Source organism: Panthera pardus, unplaced genomic scaffold, assembly GCF_024362965.1.
Source record: "Panthera pardus isolate Hobbes unplaced genomic scaffold, ASM2436296v1 HiC_scaffold_8, whole genome shotgun sequence".
Taxonomy (NCBI): domain Eukaryota; kingdom Metazoa; phylum Chordata; class Mammalia; order Carnivora; family Felidae; genus Panthera; species Panthera pardus.
The window spans coordinates 150,927,445-150,948,227 of record NW_026527013.1 but is presented as its reverse complement, the minus strand read 5'-3'; positions in this window follow the sequence as shown (position 1 = coordinate 150,948,227).

The following is a 20,783-nucleotide window of genomic DNA, read 5'->3' as shown; positions in this document are numbered from 1 at the left end:
AGCACCCCGAGTGTGCTTCTTCCAAAGCAATTCCAAAATAATAATAATAATAATAATAATAATCAATTATCTTGTCTATTCTTCCCCCTCCATCCTTCAGTCCTTTAAGGCCAGACGCCATGGCTGAGTTGAGTGTTTATCCTATCTGCCAACTCACCCCTATCTATGGCAAATAGGAGGCAGTTGGCCAACATTTGTTGAAAAATGCTTGCTAAATTTTTCTAAGTGTCACGTGGTATAGCACGTTAGACTGGAATCGGCACTGGGGGACAAGGGTTAAGTTGTAAAACAAGAAGTTGAGAAGGGAAAGGGAAGCACTCTGACAAAGAGCGTGTGCTTGTCTGTGGGAAACCAGAAGAATGGAAACCAATTAAAAGGCTAATGAACTATGTACACAAGAAATACCAGAGAGAGGCCTGTCTACAGCCGTAACACCCTCAACATGCCCGATCCCGTCTGATCTTGGAAGCTAAGCAGGGTCGGGCCTGGTTAGTGCCTGGATGGGAGAAACACCAGAGGCCTAAAGAAAGTTAGTGAAAATGGAGAAGGGGAGAAATCATTGAGATGAACCCAGCAGGTGGATTAGATGGGGCAATGTTCTCAAGTGTGGCGGTGAAGAGATAGAATGAAGACTTACACACCTTTTCAATGTAAGAAAAATGAGGGAGTACCTTATACGTTTTTTCGTTATTAGAACACAAGCATGTGAGAGTTTGATGTGCAATGTTGTTCTCCCATTTAAAAACTGTGTAATGTAGGAGAAATTTCTTAAACTAAGTTACTTTTTTGTACAAAAATGTGAAAGTTATAACTAAACCTTGTAAATTGTGGTGAAACTAGATATTATGCAAATAACAGCTCTCACAGTGCCTGACACCTAATAAACACTACTCCCACTTCTTTGTCCACTATTGTTCTTTTGCCCTCTGTCGCTTTTGCCCCTGTGACTCATTTATAGTTGGTCAACCTTCTCAAACCTCGACAACAGGAAATAACGCACAGGTACTGTGACCGTGCTACCTGTCCTTTCCCAACCCTCATTCTCTCTCCCTCATCCCATCTTGTCTAATTCATTCAGTCTCTACACACGACCAAAGCAGCTACCCCCCATCCATGCTCAAGAAATTAAAATTCTGATACATACGAATGTACACATGTCCTCATGTATTCCTGTATCTGAGAGCAAGGATCAGTAACGTAAGAAGCGATTCCATTTTTAAAGCCTTTATATCAATAATAAACATGGAGATAGGTGCCCTTCCTTGACCACATTTTGAACGGCCTTTTTTCTCATTACCAATTCGTTTCTGAAGTTCTGACTTTCTCAAACACCATTTGGATTTCAAGATCTAAAGAGAGGAAACACATCATTTTTTCCAATGTGAAACACAATAGATCCCCTTTGTATCCCCAGAAGGAGTGCAAAGAGAACGGCCTTTGCATGGAATTGTTTTTACCAAATATATTTAATTTAATGGTGCCAACAGTTTAGATTTGAAGTCAGTCATCTTTTTTCTAGATTGCTGGATGCTTAGCCAGATGAATTGTACAACCAATGCTGGAGTGTCCTTAAAAAAGACATGACTTTGAACATCAGAACACTATATACATGCCGTAGCTATAAGCAATGAATAGCTATTACCGAATTCAAGAACAATCTTGTTTGTCAAAGGTAATGATATATGAAGGTAAGTAACTCCCCAAGCTTTACTTAAAGAATATTCATTTTCTGAATTGTATCATGCTTGAAAGGCTCTCACTTATGAAATTCAAGTGCCAATATCTATTACTGACTGAAAGAAATAAAGGTTGTAACAGCTAAGAAGACTTGAATTTAGTAAATTATTTTAGCTTCTAGTATAAGTTCAATTATGATTTTAATAATCTGACCATTGTTCATTTACTTTTATTTAGGTGTTTGTAGCACATAATTACATACGAGATTCAAGCATTCACCATTTTTTAAGTAATATGAATCTATAAGAAAGGACAGAGAAAACATTTTGCATTTACTAGGCAAAAAAACAGAATAGAAGAAGCAAGGACATCTTAGAACAGTACATTAGCATCATTGTTCCTTCAGGTATATAGATCTTTCCTTATGACACTCAACGAGTCTTTTCATTTGAGAATGAAAAGTAGGAAACCTCCTATATTCCTGCATTTATCTGATTTCAAATCAGAATCAACTGTGCCTCAAATTTCTTCCAGGCTGATTATACAATATCTAATTTGAAAACATTCCTGAGAAGGGGTTGGGGGGCGCCTTGGTGGCTGAGTCAGTTAAGCATCCAACTTCAGCTCAGGTCCAGCCCTGTGTCTAGCTTACTGCTATCAGCACAGAGCCTGCTTCAGATCCTCTGTCCCCCTCTCTCTCTGCACCCCCCCCACACACACAAATAAACATTTAACATAAAAATTAACAGGATGACTTAAATTTTAAATGCTCTACGTTTAATCTAATTACCTCATTGAAAGAACCGGATAGGAAAGTTTTCTTCCCATAGAAGGAAAGCGTGTGTAAGGTTCTGCATTTTGGATCCTCCTTACCACTCTCCCTGAATGATTAAATAAACAAAAAATGAAGGCACGGTTTTCCACATTTAGAAAATGAATTAGAGGGCTTTAGTGGCATCAGCGTAATGATCTAAAAGCTCCCCTGAGAACTGGATAGCTAAACAAAATGAAACACTTGTTAGCATGAAAAGGAAGGCAACTAGTGGTAGCAAATGTCAGAGGCTCTAAGAACACAATGACTGTTTCAAATATCTAAAGAACCAACACACGGATGGAAAATCATAATTGTTTAGGGAATTACCGGGCACTAAGCGAGGCCCAGTGAAACTAAGGGGAAGTTAAGAATTACTGCCACTTACTATGAAGAAGATAAATGCTTTAAAATATGCTTCTTCATTTAAGAAGAAATATCTTTAAAACCACCCATACTCCTACTCTTCAGACATAACCACGGTTAATGCTGCTTCCTCTCCTTTCAGGGATCTCATCGCATATATTGTTCTGGAACCAGAATGTTTCCTTAAAACCATTGTGAATGTCTTTACTTGTAAATGAATATAGGTGCGTATCTATTACATCTTCCAGAATGGCTACAAAGCATTTCTTGGTATAGCACAACCACTGTTTACTTATCAATATTTTGGAGCATCTCGATTTTTTTCCCAGGCTAATACTATTCAAAACAAGAATGCAAATAAAAAACATTTACACATGCACTTTTGTGCTTCTACCCACGTCCATCATGAGGACAAATTTCTAACAATCCCATTTCTGCTTGATCAGAGGTTATGCGTATCATTTAATTTTGTCACATTGCTAATTTGCCAACCAGAAATGTCCCATCACCTATATTTCTACTGTGAGATGGCTCATTTTCCCCCTCATTACTAACATTAGGTATTAGCATTCTTTTATTCTTTATCAATTCGACAGATTAAAAACAAGGCATCTCATTGTTGTAAGTGTGGATCTTTGAGTATTGGTAAGAATATACGTATGTATAATTTGCACTATGTATATTTTTCCTTTTAATTTTACATGCAATGCTTTTTATCAAAAGATTGTTTGCTCATTTCCTTTCATCACAAAATTTTCTCCTTCTCCCTCTTCCTCTCTCTCTCTCCCTCTCTTTTAATTTACGGATTTTGCATTTGGGGTCATACTTATAAAGCTGAGACAATACCACTTACGGAAAAGGCTAAAGAAGAACTTACCTTAAAAATGGCAAATCAGGGGGCGCCTGGGTGGTTCGGTCGGTTGAGCGTCTGACTTCGGCTCAGGTCATGACCTCACAGTCTGTGACTTCGAGCCCCTTGTCGGGCTCTGTGCTGGCAGCTCAGAGCCTGGAGCCTGCTTCAGATTCTGTGTCCCCCTCTCTCTCCACCCCACCCCTGCTTGTGCTCTCTCTCTCTCTGTCTTTCAAAAATGAATAAACATTAAAAAAAAAAATTTTTAATAAAAAAAAACAAAACGGTAAATCAGTCATCAAGGTAGTTGCTTAAGATTAGGCTGCGTGATTTCCAGCTGGTATTTTCTTGCTGTTGCAGAGGCCTATATGAGACCTTTGAGATTTTATAATGATGTGTATAAAAATATTAGAAGTGGTTTGTGAATGTAATTAATAGAAAAAATAAACAGAAGGATCAAAATCAGAACTGAGGCAGAATAACACTGTAGGACAGGAGCTGTGTAGCCTTTCACTATTCACTTTAAAGCCTGTGTCTGCTGCAGTTTTTCAAACATGTTCGAGTGAGATTTTTTAATATTATTTTAACTTTATTTTTATTTCTTTTGAGAGAGATAGAGAGCAAGTGGGGGAGGGGCAGAGAGACAGGGAGACAGAGAGAGAATCCCAAGCAGGCTCTGCACTGTCAGCTCAGAGCCCGATGCGGAGCTGGAACTCACAGACTAGGAGATCGTACCCTGAGCCAAAGTCAAGAGCTGGACGCTTAACCAACTGAGCCACCCAGGAGCCCCTGTTCAAGTAAGGGTTTTTTTTTTTTTAAATAGTAAATAATCATAACAAAATCTATTATTATTTTTCTAAAGATTTTATTTTTAAGTCATAAGTAAACAACATGGGACTCAAATTTACAACCCCAAGATCAAGAGTCTCATGCTCTACTGGCTAAGCCAGCCGGGTACTCCATAATCCTAATAAAATTTAGCGATAAAACAGCAAATAGAGAAGACCCACATAAAAAGAGAAGAATACATTATGAGGCAGAGACGCACGTAAGCTACCAGTCTCCTAGGCTGGCTTAGTCATCCACCAGGTGACCACAACTTCTCTACTTCCTTGTCCACGAGCCCTAACCATCTCAGCAATTTTTAGGCTCAGTTTTGCTGGTTATCTCGACAATTCCTATTCTGAAGAAAGGAAGTCTGGGCTAGACCTAAGCAGGCTAGTGTCTGATTGCTTCTCTTGGCTGAACACTGTCGGCACTAAGCGTGCATGTCACTGAAGCCTATTTTTCCTGCTCAAGTACCTTCTAATGTATCTCATTTCTACCTTGCTCGAACCAGAGTGTTCCTTGACATGACAGTTACTCTTGGTTTTGCTCATCACTTCCTTCTTTCTGAAATATTATCTTAGGGATCAGGGCAACTGGGACTTACTCATCATCCCTCTGGGGCACCACCGGCGCTTGAGTGATTATGCAAGTGTCTGGACAAATTCGAAGCCCCTGTTTGGAAACAATTCTAACAAGGAGAGACTGAGTCTATGACCCTAACCCAGAGTTTCTATAGATCTAAAGGACTGGAATGCTCTGAATCAGAGAGGATGCCTGAGAACCCAGTCGAGAGCAGACCGAAATCCTGAGTCATGGCACTGGAATAGAGCCCAACTCTCTCACCTCCCTCATTCAGCAGTGGGAGAGCTTTCTTGGATCCAGACAACCTCTTTCAACTTCAAATTCTAGCTGGGGAGCCTGGAGAAACTGGAGCAGTTGGTTGACTTCATGCATCACTGAGAGATCTGTAGTCCTCTCACCTATTTGGCAAGGCTATAAAGCAAACAGGACAAATCCTACTTCACCTACAGACTCCTTTACAACATATTACATTGCTGTGTGGGTCAATGCATCGGTATACAGACAAAAAGTGTGTAGAAACAAGAGGGAACCAGGTCATCAGACATTTTCTGTAAATGGTCAGTAAGCAGTAGCTTAGGCTTTTCAGGACACAGACACTCTCCTTTACATATTTTTCTGTTGGCATGCCTGTTTACAACTTTTTAAATATGTAATAACCATTCTTAGCTAATGGGCAATGTGAAAACAGACCCCAGGCCACAGGCCACAGTTCACCAACCCTTGGTCTAAGTGCATCAGTTAAAAGGCAAAGGTCATCAGATTGGATGGAAAAAAAAAAAACACGACACAGCTATCATGACTACAAGAAATCCATTTTAAATGCAATGATATAGATAGGCTAAAAGAAAGATGGTTTAAAAGATATGCCGTGTAAATACAAAGCAGAAGAAAGCTGGAGGGTCTATATAATATCAGAAAAACTAGATTTAAAAACCATGAACATTACCAAGGTTAAAATGGACGTTATAAAGTTATCAAAGGATCAATTCAACAAGAATGCATAACAATTCTAAGTGTGAGTGAACCTAACAACGGAGCAGTTAAATATACGAAGCAGAAACTGATAGTACTGAGAGAAGAAAATGATATTTCCAAGATTACAGCTGGAGACTTTTCCACCACTCTCTCGGTAATCAGTAGAGTGAGCAGGGAGAAAATCATCAAGGATGAAAAAGACGCAAACAGCAGCAAAAACAACTTCACCTAACTGACATTTACAGAAAATTCTCCTCTCTCTCCCCCCAATGGAAGGAGAATACTCATTCTGCCCAAGTGCGAATGAAATATTCACCAAAAGAGACCACGTCCCAGGTCATAAAATAAACTTGAATGTAAAAGAATTGAAATCATATGAAGTATCTCTTTGACCACAATGGAATTAAACTGGAAATTAATCACAGAAAAATATCAAGAAAGCCTTCCAATACTTGGAAATGAAACACTATACTTTTAAATAGGTCAAAGAGGAATTCTTAAGAAGTGTATCAATCTTCCCAGGTTGCTCTAACGAAATACCATAGACTGGATGGTTTAAATGACAGACTTTCATTTCTCACAGTTCTAAAGGCTGAGAAGTTCAAGATCAATGTGCCAGCAGATTTGATTCCTGGTAACAGCCCTGTCCCTGGCCTGCAGGTGGCTGCCTTCTCACTGTATCCACACATGGTGGAGAGAGAGACAGCGAGAGCAAGAGCGAGAGCGAGAGCGAGAGAGAGAGAGAGAGAGCGCTCTTTCTCCCTTTATAAAAACACCAATCCCATCTTGGAGGTCTCATTCTCATGACTTCATTTAATCCTTCCCAAAGGCCCCATCTCCAAATATCATCACATTGGGGGTTAGGGTTTCAACATGTGAATTTGAGGGAGCTCCATTCAGTTCATAAGAGGAAGTTAGAAAATATAGGACTAAATGAAATGGAAATGCACCATCTCAAAATTTGTGGAAATAACTAAAACAATGTCTGTCAAGGGTGTTTATAAAATTAAGTGTATATAATAGTTAAGAAAAAATTTCTGGAATTGATAAAAGCAGCTTCTACATTAAGAAACTAGAAAAATGAGAAAAAGTAAAACCAAAGCAACCAGAAGAAAAGGAATCTAAAGATAAGACCAGAAATAAATAAAGTTGAAAAGAGAAAAACAATAGAGAAACCAACAAACCCAAAGCAGGTTATGTGAAAGGATCCATAAATCTGATAAACCTTTCAGATTAATCATGCAAATGTCAATTCCTCCAATTTTCTGACTATGGGAAGGATGGTGAGGTCTTCAGACTTTGTGACCTTAGATCTTGGACTTTATGTCTATAACTCTCTACTTCCACCTAATGTTAGAGTACAGACAATGCAGAAAGCTTCTTTTAAAAAGAGAAATTCCATGCCCAGAATGCTCAGATTTCAATACAGCTTTATGGCTGCGTATAACGAACAAGCAACAAAGCCACGTTTTCAGTAATGTTCCTTTATAAGACAAGGAGCTGAATTACAAGTTAATCACGTGCACACGAAGGGCAAGCTATTCATAAGCCCCATCTTAATTCTAGTTGGTGTCTCCAGCGAAGCTTTCTCCAGCTTCTGATTCCCTCTGGCCTCCTTCCAGAATCCACGGCTTCACTTCCCAAAACATGATCTCAACAACTGCCCTGCAAAAAGGACGACCTGAAAAACAGAAGTTATTTGGCCAAGACTCCCTTACTTGAGAAGAAGCTTTCCAACTTCCCCGGATATGTTTTCAAACTTGTCCTTCTTACAGCCGTTGCAAACTGAAGACATTTCTATCTCATGTAACATCTTCAGTCATTCAGCAGCTATGTAGACCTACGCCCTCAAGGGATTTGTAATTAAGCGAGAGGGACACAAAATAAACACATCTAAAGGAACAGGCAACCTGACCATATGTGATGCTGAAACTCCTGTGATTCTGGTGGGGACCACAGAACGTTAGAGAATGAGGAGATCCGTGAGAAGCAGAATGGTCCTCATGTGTCAAGTTGAACCTAGAGGAAAATACAAGGTGCCAGGAATATGGGAGCCACGTGAATAGAGGCACGGAAATAAAAATACCCACGGAGGAGAAAAGTGACTAGCACAACAAGAGTACAGAAGGCATGTTAGGAAACAAAATGTGGTTTGAGAGATATGAAACCAAGCAGAGGAACTCAGACAGAAAGCTGTGGGAAACGGGTTCAGTGAAATGGTAGGTAGACACAGGAAAGTGGTCTTTGGGAAGATACATGGAGCATAATGGGGGAGGAGGAGGAAGTCTGCTGCCACACAGCGCCCGGGGAATTATCTCTGATGGCCACAGTGGAAAGAGAAAGTAAAAGACACACATAAAATATTTTCAGAGATAGAACTGACTGTACTTGGCGAGTGGGGGCAGAAGATAAAGAAGCATTGAGTCTCTGGGAGGATGTGACAAGATATAAGTTAAGAAAACAGAAAGACAGAGAGAAAATAGAGAAACGAGGGGCTCCTGGGTGGCTCAGTTGGTTGGGCTCTCACTCTTGATTTTGGCTCAGGTTATGATCTCACGATTTGCAGGATCAAGCCTCTCCTTGGGCTCCGTGATGTCAGCGTAGAGCCTGCTTGATATTCTCTCTCTCTCTCCCCTTCCCCTACATGGATACCCCCCTCAAAATACATACATACATACATAAAAATAGAGAAGTGAGTTATGGGAGAGATAACAGGATAAAATCCTTGAAAACCCTAAGAATGAGGTGAGGGTGACAGTCTTGAGTTGGGATGTGTACACCCTTGAGATTAGAGTGCCAACACAGAACCAGAAACAAATTTCTGAATTGACTAAATAGACATGATAAAGTCACATCACACAGCCAATGTCTTGGGGACAAGCGCTAATGAGAGAAGTAGGCTAAAGATCATGACTGAAGTTTCCTGAATTTCCACTTAACCATGCCATTCAGGAAGCAGAAGAGCTGTTGAAGGAAACGGAGAGAGACGCCAAGAAACAAAACAAAACCAGAAACAAAACAAAACAAACTTTCAAAAAGCTGAAGTTGTACCATCGTGTCCACCGCAACAAAGTGGTAAAGGGAATGAGGATGGAATTAAGGTAACTGAACTCGAGATTTAGAAGTTTTGGCCAGTGGTTGCCGGGGACCGCAGGGTGGGAGAGTGGGGAGCTATTGTAGGATGAATACAAAGTTTCAGTTTTGCAAGCTGAGAAAGGCTGGAGACGACTGGCGGTGCACAACGATACGAATGAACTGAATGTCGATTGACTGTACACACAAAAATTCTCTTCGTCAGGGGCGCCTGGGTGGCTCGGTTGGTTGAGCGTCCGACTTCGGCTCAGGTCATGATCTCACGTTTTGTGGGTTCGAGCCCCACGTCGGGCTGTGTGCTGACAGCTCGGAGCCCGGAGCCTGCTTCGGATTCTGTGTTTCCCTCTCTCTCTGCCCCACCCCTGCTTGCTCTCTGTCTCTCTCTCTCAAAAATGAATAAATGTTAAAAAAATGTTTAAGAAATACTCTTCATCCTACTCTTCCAATGCACAGTTTTCCTCACGAAGAATCGGGTAAATTTGTGCAGGAATCACATGTAGGACTTAAGTTGGTAAAAAACCCTTTAGGGAAGAAAACTTCTTGTTCCAGAAAGAGGACACAGGCTACGGCATTTGAAATTAATTGTTGGATCAGAGTACTATTCATTCCAATTAGTCTATCAGCCTGGAAATGACTGTGAGGCACAGTTAGAATGCAGTGCTCAGAAGATCGTCATAAATAGAACCAATCCCTTAATTAGATATTTTTAATAGACTTACTGTACTATGTCACCTAACAGTATTCCGAAACCTGGAAAAATACGTGGTTTATAATCCATTAACTGGTTTTGTCCAACAATCATTAGTTAGACTGGAGAAGGAAAAATAAGTGAAAAATACAACCAGTGAGGGTCACACTAGACATTATTCATCCTTTTGTACCTGTTGCTCTCTCACTAACCTATTTCTTAGTAATCATAAAATTAATTTTTTAGGGGCTCCTGGGTGGCTGAGTCCGTTAAGCGTCTGACTCTGGATTTCAGTTCGGGTCATGATCTCACGGTTTGCAATACTGAGCCCCATGTCGGGCTCTGCTTGGGATTCATCTCTCCCTCTCTCTCTCTGTCCCTCCCCTGCTTGTGCTCGCTTTCTCTCTCAAAAATAAAAATAAACATATAAAATAAAATAAGGCTACTTATTTACTGAAAGCTATCCAGCACGGTCAACTGCTGTTTTCCCCTGTGGATGCACAAATTACTACATCCTTTGTAAAGAGAAAAGGTACTTGTGTTTTTCTTCCATCTCTTGGGTATAACCAACAACACATAAATGCTTGAGAAATGCAGAGTGACATTTCTCTGAGCAGAGTCCACCCAGGGCCTGAATATGGACCAAACGTTGTCCTCATAAGCAGAGGCTTTACGTCCATTCACACAGCACACGTATCTGAGGTTACTATAGCAAACGAATGGCTTGTAGCCACAATGGAACGAAGGGTCCTTTGAGAAGTCCAGCTTAATCTCTTAGCCAAATCATTCCTGGCCACTTTTGTAGTTTGTCTTAAATAAAACAATTGTACTTGGCAGTCTAGGGAGGAGGAGAGGAGAATTCTTAAATTATAGGATGAGAAAAATCAACTTAAATCATGAACAACGTACATATCAAATTAAGAGTGGGTACCGAGAAGGCTCTCCTTGCACTCCAAAGCAGATCTATTTTCATCAAGGAGAAGAAAATGTCCTTTGAATTATATAAGAAAAAAATGGATTTATGAATCCATGGCAGGAAACACCAATTACTAGTTTATGTAAGTTACAGAATCACATTCAGCATTGATGGCATGGAAATGTATAATTTAGCTGTACGGAGTCCCCATTGTTATTGGTGGGGTTGCTGTACACATTTCCTAAATCCCAGTAATTTCCTCGTGAGGTTGTGTAATTCTGATAGCTGGTAATAACAGGGCCAGGTTCAGGGTATGGTAATGACAGATTTCTTCAGGCACCGCCAGGTGAGACTCAGTATAGAAGGCTACTTGCACATGAAACGTGCTTATTCTTTTCCTAAAAAACTGCCATTGTTAAAATAATACTGTGAATTAGCCTAAAAATAGGAGGTCACCCTGTATCTTAATAGCCAACGCATAATGAAAAGACTGTATCCTTAAAGGATAAAAAAAACAAAAAACAAAACAAAACAAAACTTTTAAAAGTATTTTTTGAAGAAGAAAGAATCAAAACTGAAATTTCAGAATATTTTAGAAAATATTGACAATGAGGCTACAATTAAAAAAAAAGATCTTTTGTAAAAGAAATCAGAGGCAAATTCAGTCATAAATGCCTTTTTTGTTGAAGAAGAAAAATGAGATAAACATTTAACTCAATAAGCTAATAGAGCAAAACAAAACCCCTAATATGAAGACATCCCAGTTACAGCCGTAGAACAGTCATAGGCATGTCCATAAAATAGATATTCTGAAACATTTTGTTTAGTGAGGTATTTCTGTATGGACTGAAATGGTACATGTCCAAAAAGATGTTAAATGAAGAAACCAAGGTTTTAAATCACTAGTGTAGTATTGCAACCATTCATGTTGCTTTTTTTCTTTTTGAGTTAAAAAACCCATGTCTATTCCTCGATCACCTCTAAATAGAAACCCGAAATGGATAGGCAGGTGGGGGATTGAAGATCAAAGAATGGGGAAGGGAGGGTGATTTACACTTTATACTGTCTGCCTTTCAAGTACCTTTCAATACTTTTTTTTGCTGTGAGAATGTATTATTTATTCAAATAAATAAATTTAAAATAAAAGTGGTCAGAGGAATAGCTTCACCCAGCAGCTCATTCTTTATTCTCTTTGAAGACAGAAAAGTTTCCCGGTGGTCCGCTCTCCCTTTGTACCTCTCTTGATCCCACTCTGCCTTGAGATGAGCTTGTTTGCCCCTTAACTATGCAAAGTAGGAAGGTCCCCCAGGCCAGATTCTTGGGCTGACACCATTTTCTCTCACAATCTCACTTTACCATCCAGAAGTCACGCCCTGGTTAAATTAGCCTCTATGTCTGTAATTTCTATTCTTTTTCCTTTGACTTTCATCCCCCACTCTTTACATTTAAAATCAGTATTGCTTATCTATACGAGAATGTTCTTCAGTGAAATGGGTATCACAGAGTTCTCAGAGATGCTGACTTTTTCTCATCAATATTGACATCTTTCCCCTTCTGAAGCATTTAAACATTTTCTAAATTAAAGAGCTTTATAGATGACTGTTTACATTCACAAATTTCCAAGAACTCTATGCTAATTATTTAATTATTTAATGCGTATGAAAGTAATGCATTAACAATCTATGTCTCTGTGAAATTATTTTTTGAAAAGGTATTTTGGAATTTATTTATGGTGGGTACGTATAACCCATTAAGACGGCTAAAAATCAAGTCTACTGAAAGAGACAGATTCAGCTGCAAGCTGGTGCAACCACTCTGGAAAACAGTGTGGAGGTTCCACAAAAAAATTAAAAGTAGATCTACCCTATGACCCAGCAATAACACTGCTAGGAATTTACCCAAGGGATACAGGAGTGCTGACGCATAGGGGCACTTGAACCCCAAGTGTTGAAAGCAGCACTTTCAACAATAGCCAAATTATGGAAAGACCCTAAATGTCCATCAACTGATGAATGGATAAAGAAATTGTGGTTTATATACACAACGGAATACTACTTGGCAATGAGAAAGAATGAAAACTGGCCTTTTGTAGCAACGTGGATGGAACTGGAGAGTGTTATGCTAAGTGAAATTAGTCCTACAGAGAAAGACAGATACCATATGTTTTCACTCTTATGTGGATCCTGAGAAACTTAACAGAAGACCATGGAGGAGGGGAAGGGAAAAAAAACCCAAAAAGTTAGAGAGGGAGGGAGCCAAACCATAAGAGACTCTTTAAAACTGAGAATAAACTGAGGGTTGATGGGGGGGTGGGAGGGAGGGGAAAGTGGGTGATGGGCATTGAGGAAGGCACTTGTTGGGATGAGCACTGGGTGTTGTATGGAAACCAATTTGACAATAAATTTCATATTAAAAAAAGAGAGAGAGAGAGAGATTCAGCAACATTGCAACTTAGGAAAAGCAACATTTCCTAGGGTTTGAGTTTCAAGTATTCTTGCCTACTTCTTCAGTTCACACTATCTATTCACACTTCCCATTTCACATGGGAGAAATGAAAAAGCTCAGAAGCCGAGCTTCTGTCAGCTTCAGGAGAGACCATTTCCCGGAGCTCTTGGCTCCCCACACTCCCACCCAGCTTTACTCCCAACGGGAGATGGTTCGGACGTTGACATGTTGAAACCACTGCTAGGTTTCTAAGAGTAGTCGCCCTACGAAGTGAGACAGCATAACCATTAAAAAATGGAGAGGCAATCTCTTCTCCCTGCACAAATGTTGACGGAGAACTGCATCTCTGTGCAAAGTTGAGCCGAGTTCCCACTTGCTGGATAAAGAATTCACTTCTTTTCTGTTTGGAGTTAAAATAATTATGGCTCACCTTTCCCATAAGGTCTTCAAATAAATCCATTCTAAAGTAGCTTTTCTCTGCCTAGTAATTTTCCTTTGCATTTCTGGATACCACCTGAACCAAAACATTGCCGGCTTATGTAGAGCATTTTACAGGAATCCATAATCCTGAGGATAACGGGAGGTAAAAACCAGAGTTTCCAAAGTTAGCTGCCCCAAAACAAATTGGACCTCCTAAGAAATAGGGAATGAACGGCCCTGGGATAAAACCTACTCCTATCTGACATAACTCTCTGCTTCCTGCAATGGCTGAACAGAATTCATTCCTGGACCTCCTAGTTCCAGAGCCCCACAGAGTGGTTCCTCTACCCCCTCATCATTGACTGTGATTACTCCCAGTCAACCACCCTTGACGTTGCCTTCCTTTCACAACGCTATGCCTGGCATCCTACCCTTTCGATTCTAGCTCATATCACGTGCAACTGTTAATCAACTTTGAATCAAAGATATCCAACTTGGGCCAAATAAAAATAAGTAAATAATAATAATTTGTGCATGAATCACAAAAATGCTAAAATACTTTTCTTGAATGAAGTCCAAACTCAATAATGATTCTTGAAAGAATGAAGTGCATTTTTCTTCAGCATCACTGCTTATATATATATATATATATATATATATGTATGTAATTTATCATCAAATTGGTTTCCATACAACACCCAGTATTCATCCCAACAGGTGCCCTCCTCAATGCCCATCACCTACTTTCCCCTCCCTCCCACCCCCCATCAACCCTCAGTTTATTCTCAGTTTTTAACAGTCTCTTATGGTTTGGCTCCCTCCCTCTCTAACCTTTTTTTTCCCTCCCCTCCCCCATGGTCTTCTGTTAAGTTTCTGTTAAGATCCACGTAAGAGTGAAAACATATGGTATCTGTCTTTCTCTGTAGGACTTATTTCACTTAGCATAACACTCTCCAGTTCCATCCACGTTGGTACCAATGGTCAGATTTCATTCTTCCTCATTGCCAAGTAGTATTCCATTGTATATATAAACCACATCTTCTTTATCCATTCATCAGTTGATGAACACATAGGCTCTTTCCATAATTTGGCTATGGCTGAAAGTGCTGCTATAAACATTGGGGTACAAGTGCCCCTATGCATCAGCATTCCTGTATCCCTTGGGTAAATTCCTAGCAGTGCTATTGCTAGGGTCACGGGGTAGATCTACTTTTAATTTTTTTGTGGAACCTCCCCTATGTTTTCCAGAGCGGCTGCACCAGTTTTCATTCCCACCAACAGTGCAAGAGGGTTCCCGTTTCTCCACATCCTCACCAGAATCTAGAATCTCCTGATTTGTTCATTTTAGCCGGCGTGAGATGGTATCTCTGTGTGGTTTTGATTTGTGTTTCCCTGATGAGGAGTGACATTGAGCATCTTTCCATGTGCCTGTTGGCAATCTTCAGCATCCCTCTTAATATCTTAATACAATGCTGGGTAGAGAATCAGCATATCTTTAAATACTGGATGCTTACTTGATAAATAATTTAATTGACTTCTTATTTAAATATATTTACCATATTAGTTTGCTAAGGCTGCCATAACAAAATACCACAGACTGGGTGGCTTCAACAGCATATTTATTATCTCAAAGTGCTAGAGACTGGAAAGTCCAAGATTGAGGTGTCAGTACATTGGCTTCTTCTGAGGTTTCTCTGCTTGGCTTACAGACGGTGACCTTCACCCCAAATCTTCACGTGGTCTTTCCTCTATGCATACTCATGTCTGTGTCCTAATCTCCCCCTTTTTATAAAGGGCACCAATTATATTGGATTATGGACCACCCATATGACCTCATTTTACCTTCATTACCTCTTTAAAGGCCCTGTTTATAAACACCGGGGTGCGCCTGGGTGGCTCAGTCAGTTGAGCGTCCGACTTCAGCTCGGGTCACGATCTCACGGTCCGTGAGTTCGAGCCCCGCGTCGGGCTCTGGGCTGATGGCTCAGAGCCTGGAGCCTGCTGCCAATTCTGTGTCTCCCTCTCTCTCTGCCCCTCCCCCGTTCATGCTCTCTCTCTGTCTCAAAAATAAATAAAACGTTAAAAAAAAAAAATATATATATATATAAACACCGGGGTGCTGGGAACTTGTTTTCAGATCCTGGAAACTAGGACTTCAACAAATGAGTTTGAGAAGACACAATTCAGTCCATAAAGTTTACTAAAACAAATTGACCAAACAAATCCATGATAACAGATTCTCACTATAATTTGGTCTCTAGAATCACGTCTCTTTGTAAGAAGATTTTTACCATTAACTTCCTGTCACACTTTTGCAACTAAACCTCCTCTGGTTTAATGACCAACTAAAAAATAAAATAAAATAAAAAACTGAATTCTATTATAAAGTATAATTATGGCAACGTTTCAGTGTATAATCTTTTGATAAATTCTTTGGGAAAAAAAAAGCCACAGTAATGCTGCTGTCTGTATCCAAAGCCCTTCCGTGTGTGCTCTCAAGCTGAGTCTGATCTTAGCCATGTGTGTCTTCCTTTGGCCAAACAGACATGAGTAGATATGACATAAGCAGCGGCTTGGAAATCGCTTGTGCGTTGGGCATGCCCTTTTGATGTTCTTGGAACCCTTTCAGCCATGCAAGTGAGACCAGAGGAGCCTGCTGGTGACAAGAGACATGGGGCCCTTGTTCCCCTCACTGCAGCCAACAGGAAACCACGCCTCGGAATCAGAACCAACCCATGTGAGTGCGCTTACCTCAGGGAGCCCAGCCAGAGCCACACAAGAACCTTCCAGCTGAATTCACACCAAACTACCAACCCACTGGATCATGAGCCAAACTCAAGGTTACCGTTTTAAGCAATTAAATGCGGAGGTAGTTTGCGAAGCGAGTCACATCATGAAAAGCTTTGCACCTTAGAACGTACTTACTTAAACGCAGATGAATGGAATTAACATTTGCCTGTTAAAGCGCCCAAACCAGAGTGGATACAAATGTCCAGAGACTAAAAAAGCCCCCCAAAGTGAACTGATACCCTGTTAAAGAGGACACATGATGACAAAGACATACTGGTGGGTGCCGCAGGCAGGGGATGTTATCAACATCATATCAGAATAACTCAAAAGATAGTATCGAGGCAAACGGGGTCAAATCACAGCTGCAGCAGTGAAACATCAGCCACGTTGTAGGGTCCCCTTGGGAAATGAGGTAACCTGAACCCAATTTGGGTGAAGAGCAGTGTAGTTCGGTGGTAGAAACGTGAATGAATAAACTATTCAAGAGGAGGACACCGAAGCATTTTCAGTGCTACAAATCAATGGCTAAGAAATTGTGGCTAACGTAAGATTTTGCTACACCAGATACAATCAACAAGTAAAATTATTTGCTGATTCGTGAAGGTTACGCCCGTGAGACACATGCAGGCTAAAAAAAAAAGAAAGAAAGAAAGAAAGAATGAAAGAAAAAGAGAAAGAAATTTCAATTCATTCTTGACTAGCAGGCCTGTTCATGAACAGCAAGGCATTCATTTGGCCGAAGAGGAAGAAGAGGAGATGAGAAGTTTGCAAATATTGAAGGCCGTGGGCTCTTGGCTGATGACTCAGCGTTCTGAGGCGGGCAGTTCCCTGGGCAAAGCCCGGCTCAGCAGCTCTGGGGAGGCGAATTGTTAATTGCTAATTCATCTCACCTAGATAAATTAGTCCGTCTCCCCTGGCACGAGAAGGCGGTGGCTGCAAAGCCCGCACTGGAGCCCCACAGCCAGATGTGACAGTTGGTGATGAGGGCTCCCTGGGGACCAATGGAGAATGCAATGCCACCTGAGACCCCTCACCAGGAGGGATAAAAGCCGGGGGAACAGAGGCTCATGACAAAAGAGTAGGAATAACTCAGACAACTTGGAGGAGCAAAGGGAGGGTCGTTCATAATTATGCTGAGACCACAGTGTGAAACCAGAACTGGCCCATTTGGAGTCAAGAGGTCATAGACTCTTTATCATATACGTACATATGTATCACGATCGTAGAAAAGCCAAAAGGAAAACATTCTGAAAAAGTACAAGAGGATCAAGAGGAAGTTGGCAGAAGACTGTGGCTTCACAAGAAAAGGACAGTCTAGAGCGGCCCTCTTGGGATGAGGCAGCCCTAACGCTCAGGATCCAGTAGCCTGATCCTGAAAAGATCAGCCTGGAACAAAGATCCAGAAACCAATCAACTGCCACAGGAAGACGGGATGCATTGTGGGAGTTGGTGACTCATTGAGCAGAGATCTGACTGCTTGTGAAACAATGTTCCTGGTGTAAATGTTTAAGAAAGAGAAGAAGCTCTTTGGGGTGCACCTGCCATTCATTTTTTAACCAGTGTTTACAGAGAGGCAACTCTTGGCTAAGCCCTGCACCCAGTGATACAGAGGGAAACTCCTGGGAGCCTAGTTTCCAATGGGAGATACACAATAACCACAGAAACATACTCCCTTATAATCATGTGAGGGTCATGAGCAAAATAAAGACAGTGGTGTCATTGCCAGCATGTCTGGGTAGTGAGTGAAGTGATAAACGGTTCAGTTCTTAAGGAGAGACCTGAGAAGCTGACTTTTGAACTGAGGCATTAAATGGAGCTGGTCGTGCAAAGATCTTGGGGGGAAGAACATTTCAGACAGAAGAAACAGCTTCTACAGTAAGTGCTACAACCAGAACAAGGCTGTGTGGCTGGAACAAAGGGTGACATTGGAGCGTCTGGGAGGGGCCAAATACTGTAAGAACTGTGGGTTTTCTCTCAGTGTGCCAAGAAATCGTGAAAGGTTCTCTGCAGACAGAGTCATAATCCAGTTTACCATTTTTAAAAATTTATCTTCAAGTTAGTTAACATACAGAGTTGTCTTGGCTTCAGGAGTGGAACCCAGTGATTCATCTCTTACATAAGACACCCAGTGCTCATCCCAAAAAGTGCCCTCCTTAATGCCTGTCACCCATTTAACACCCCCCCCCCTTAAACATGGCTTCCTGTTTGTTCCCAGGTTGTAAGCAGGAAAGAGGAGAATTTGGAGGAGTCCAGCAGAGAGAGGATTTGGATTGGCAGAGATGGACAGAAGCTGTTTGCTTTGGGCTCTGTTTTGCTTATGGTTCAGAAGTGGAGCCTGTGAGAAAGAAAAATGAAGAATGAGGCGGGTTCTTACTTGGAAGGATAATGCCATACAACTGACATAATGAAAATTGGGGGAAATGCAGGTTCACTTCCTCCTCGTAAATCTTCAACTTGAGATAATGATCAAACATCCAAATATAAACATCAAAAAAAGCAATTGCATATAAGACCCGAATCCTGAAAGAGGATGCCAGAGGTACAGTTAAAATTTTGGAATCATTGAGTATAAATGTCATTTAAACCAAAGCACTTAATGAGATTAGTGATGGAGAAAGAGCAAATAGAGAAAAGCATGAGCCCAACACCCAGCCGCGTGGCATTCTGACATTTAGGTGATGCACTCAAGGAGCCAACACAGACAACTGGGAAAGAGTGGCCAACGAAGCAGAACAAAAATGCAGAAAATGCAGTGTCACAGAAGTCAAGAGAAGACAGTGTCTTAAGAAAGACAGAGCGGTCAGCTACGCACACACTGCATAGTGACTGAATCAGGAGACTACAGAGAAGCGATCTTTGAATTTTGTAACATGAAAACTAATAATCTTGACAGAAACAGTTTCCAAAGCTTGACAGAGATAGTTCGTTTACCAGAGTTGAGAAGATGAATTGGAGGCTGTGGCCATTCAGACGAATCTTTCTAGAGATTTTGCTGTGACTCCTATCTACTCCTGTAGACTCGTGTGAAATAAATCGTAGTGCTCACAGGGGTCAGTGCTGGAGGTTCATCCCATGTCCCTTTGGGTAGCTTAGCAGAGCACTAACTCAGCAGGTGTGAGTTGCGTCCAGAGAACATGCTGGCAAGGTAGGTACTGAGTTCCAAAAGCTCTCCCTTTCTATCAAGACCACTTTTGAATAGGAAGTGCTCACTCTTACGTCACTATCTAGATACAGGGTTGGTACGCTGGCCCCATGAGTCAAATCTGGCCCACCACTTGCTCTCTAAACAAAGCTTCATTAATATACAGCCATTCTCATTAATGCGCATATTGCATATGGCTGCTTTCACATTACAATGGCAGAGTTGAGCGCTTGTGACAGAACCGGTGGCCCACAGAGCTAAAAATGTTTACTCATGAGCCCTTCACAGAACAGATTTTGCCAGTCGTGTTCTAAGTAACAATTCCCTTTTGATATGCCTTTCCCCTTATTACATCCTATTGTAGATCTTTCTCTCTCTGACTATGGTGGCCTATGTCTAGGACCACTTTGCCACATGACAGGTAATGATTGAATCATTTCTTCCACATCGTATTGGGGTTTCAAAAAGGAAAGAATATGGGCAGTAATTTGTATTATTGTATAATTATATTATAATATATAAATAATACATTTTGGTTCTCTAGACCAAAACTCCATTGTTCCAAAAAGAACGGGGTTTTAGCTAGGGATGTTGATTATAGTTGATGGAAAGAGATACTCCACCAGGGATCCTAAGTCCTTGGATCTTTGGCTAGCTGACACTGTAATAGGTCACATTGTGTGATGAGGGATCCACGTGCACAGAATACATCCCAGGAAAATCTAAAGCTCTATGCTTAGTGAAATCTTTGATATCTAAACCTCAGTGGGACCTACTATCCTGGTGAGCTGGGTGAAAGTTCAGGGTGGGACTTGGTATCCAGATTACCACTTTTCCCTTGTCCCCTCCAGGATACAAACACAGTGATCTAGCCACATAGGCATCAAACTATCAGCCTAATTGGCAATAAATCCGGATCAGAGGCCACTACAAAGCTTCCTTTACCACTTCCCAAACCTAGAGTTTGGTTAAGTATGCAACCCTTAGGTACCTATGCAGTTACCGTCTTGAAGAAGCTGAAATTAAGAGCAGAGAACTGCAAATCCCTGCCAACCCTGAAAGCTGCATAGAGGAGATGTCCCATGTCACCTGAGTCACAGGGCAGTGGCCACGTCCCCATCAAGGAGACTCAAAGGCTTCCAAGGGCTCCATACCGCCTCACCAGCTGAATTTGTCTCCCTCTCCTCTTGACAAAAAAGT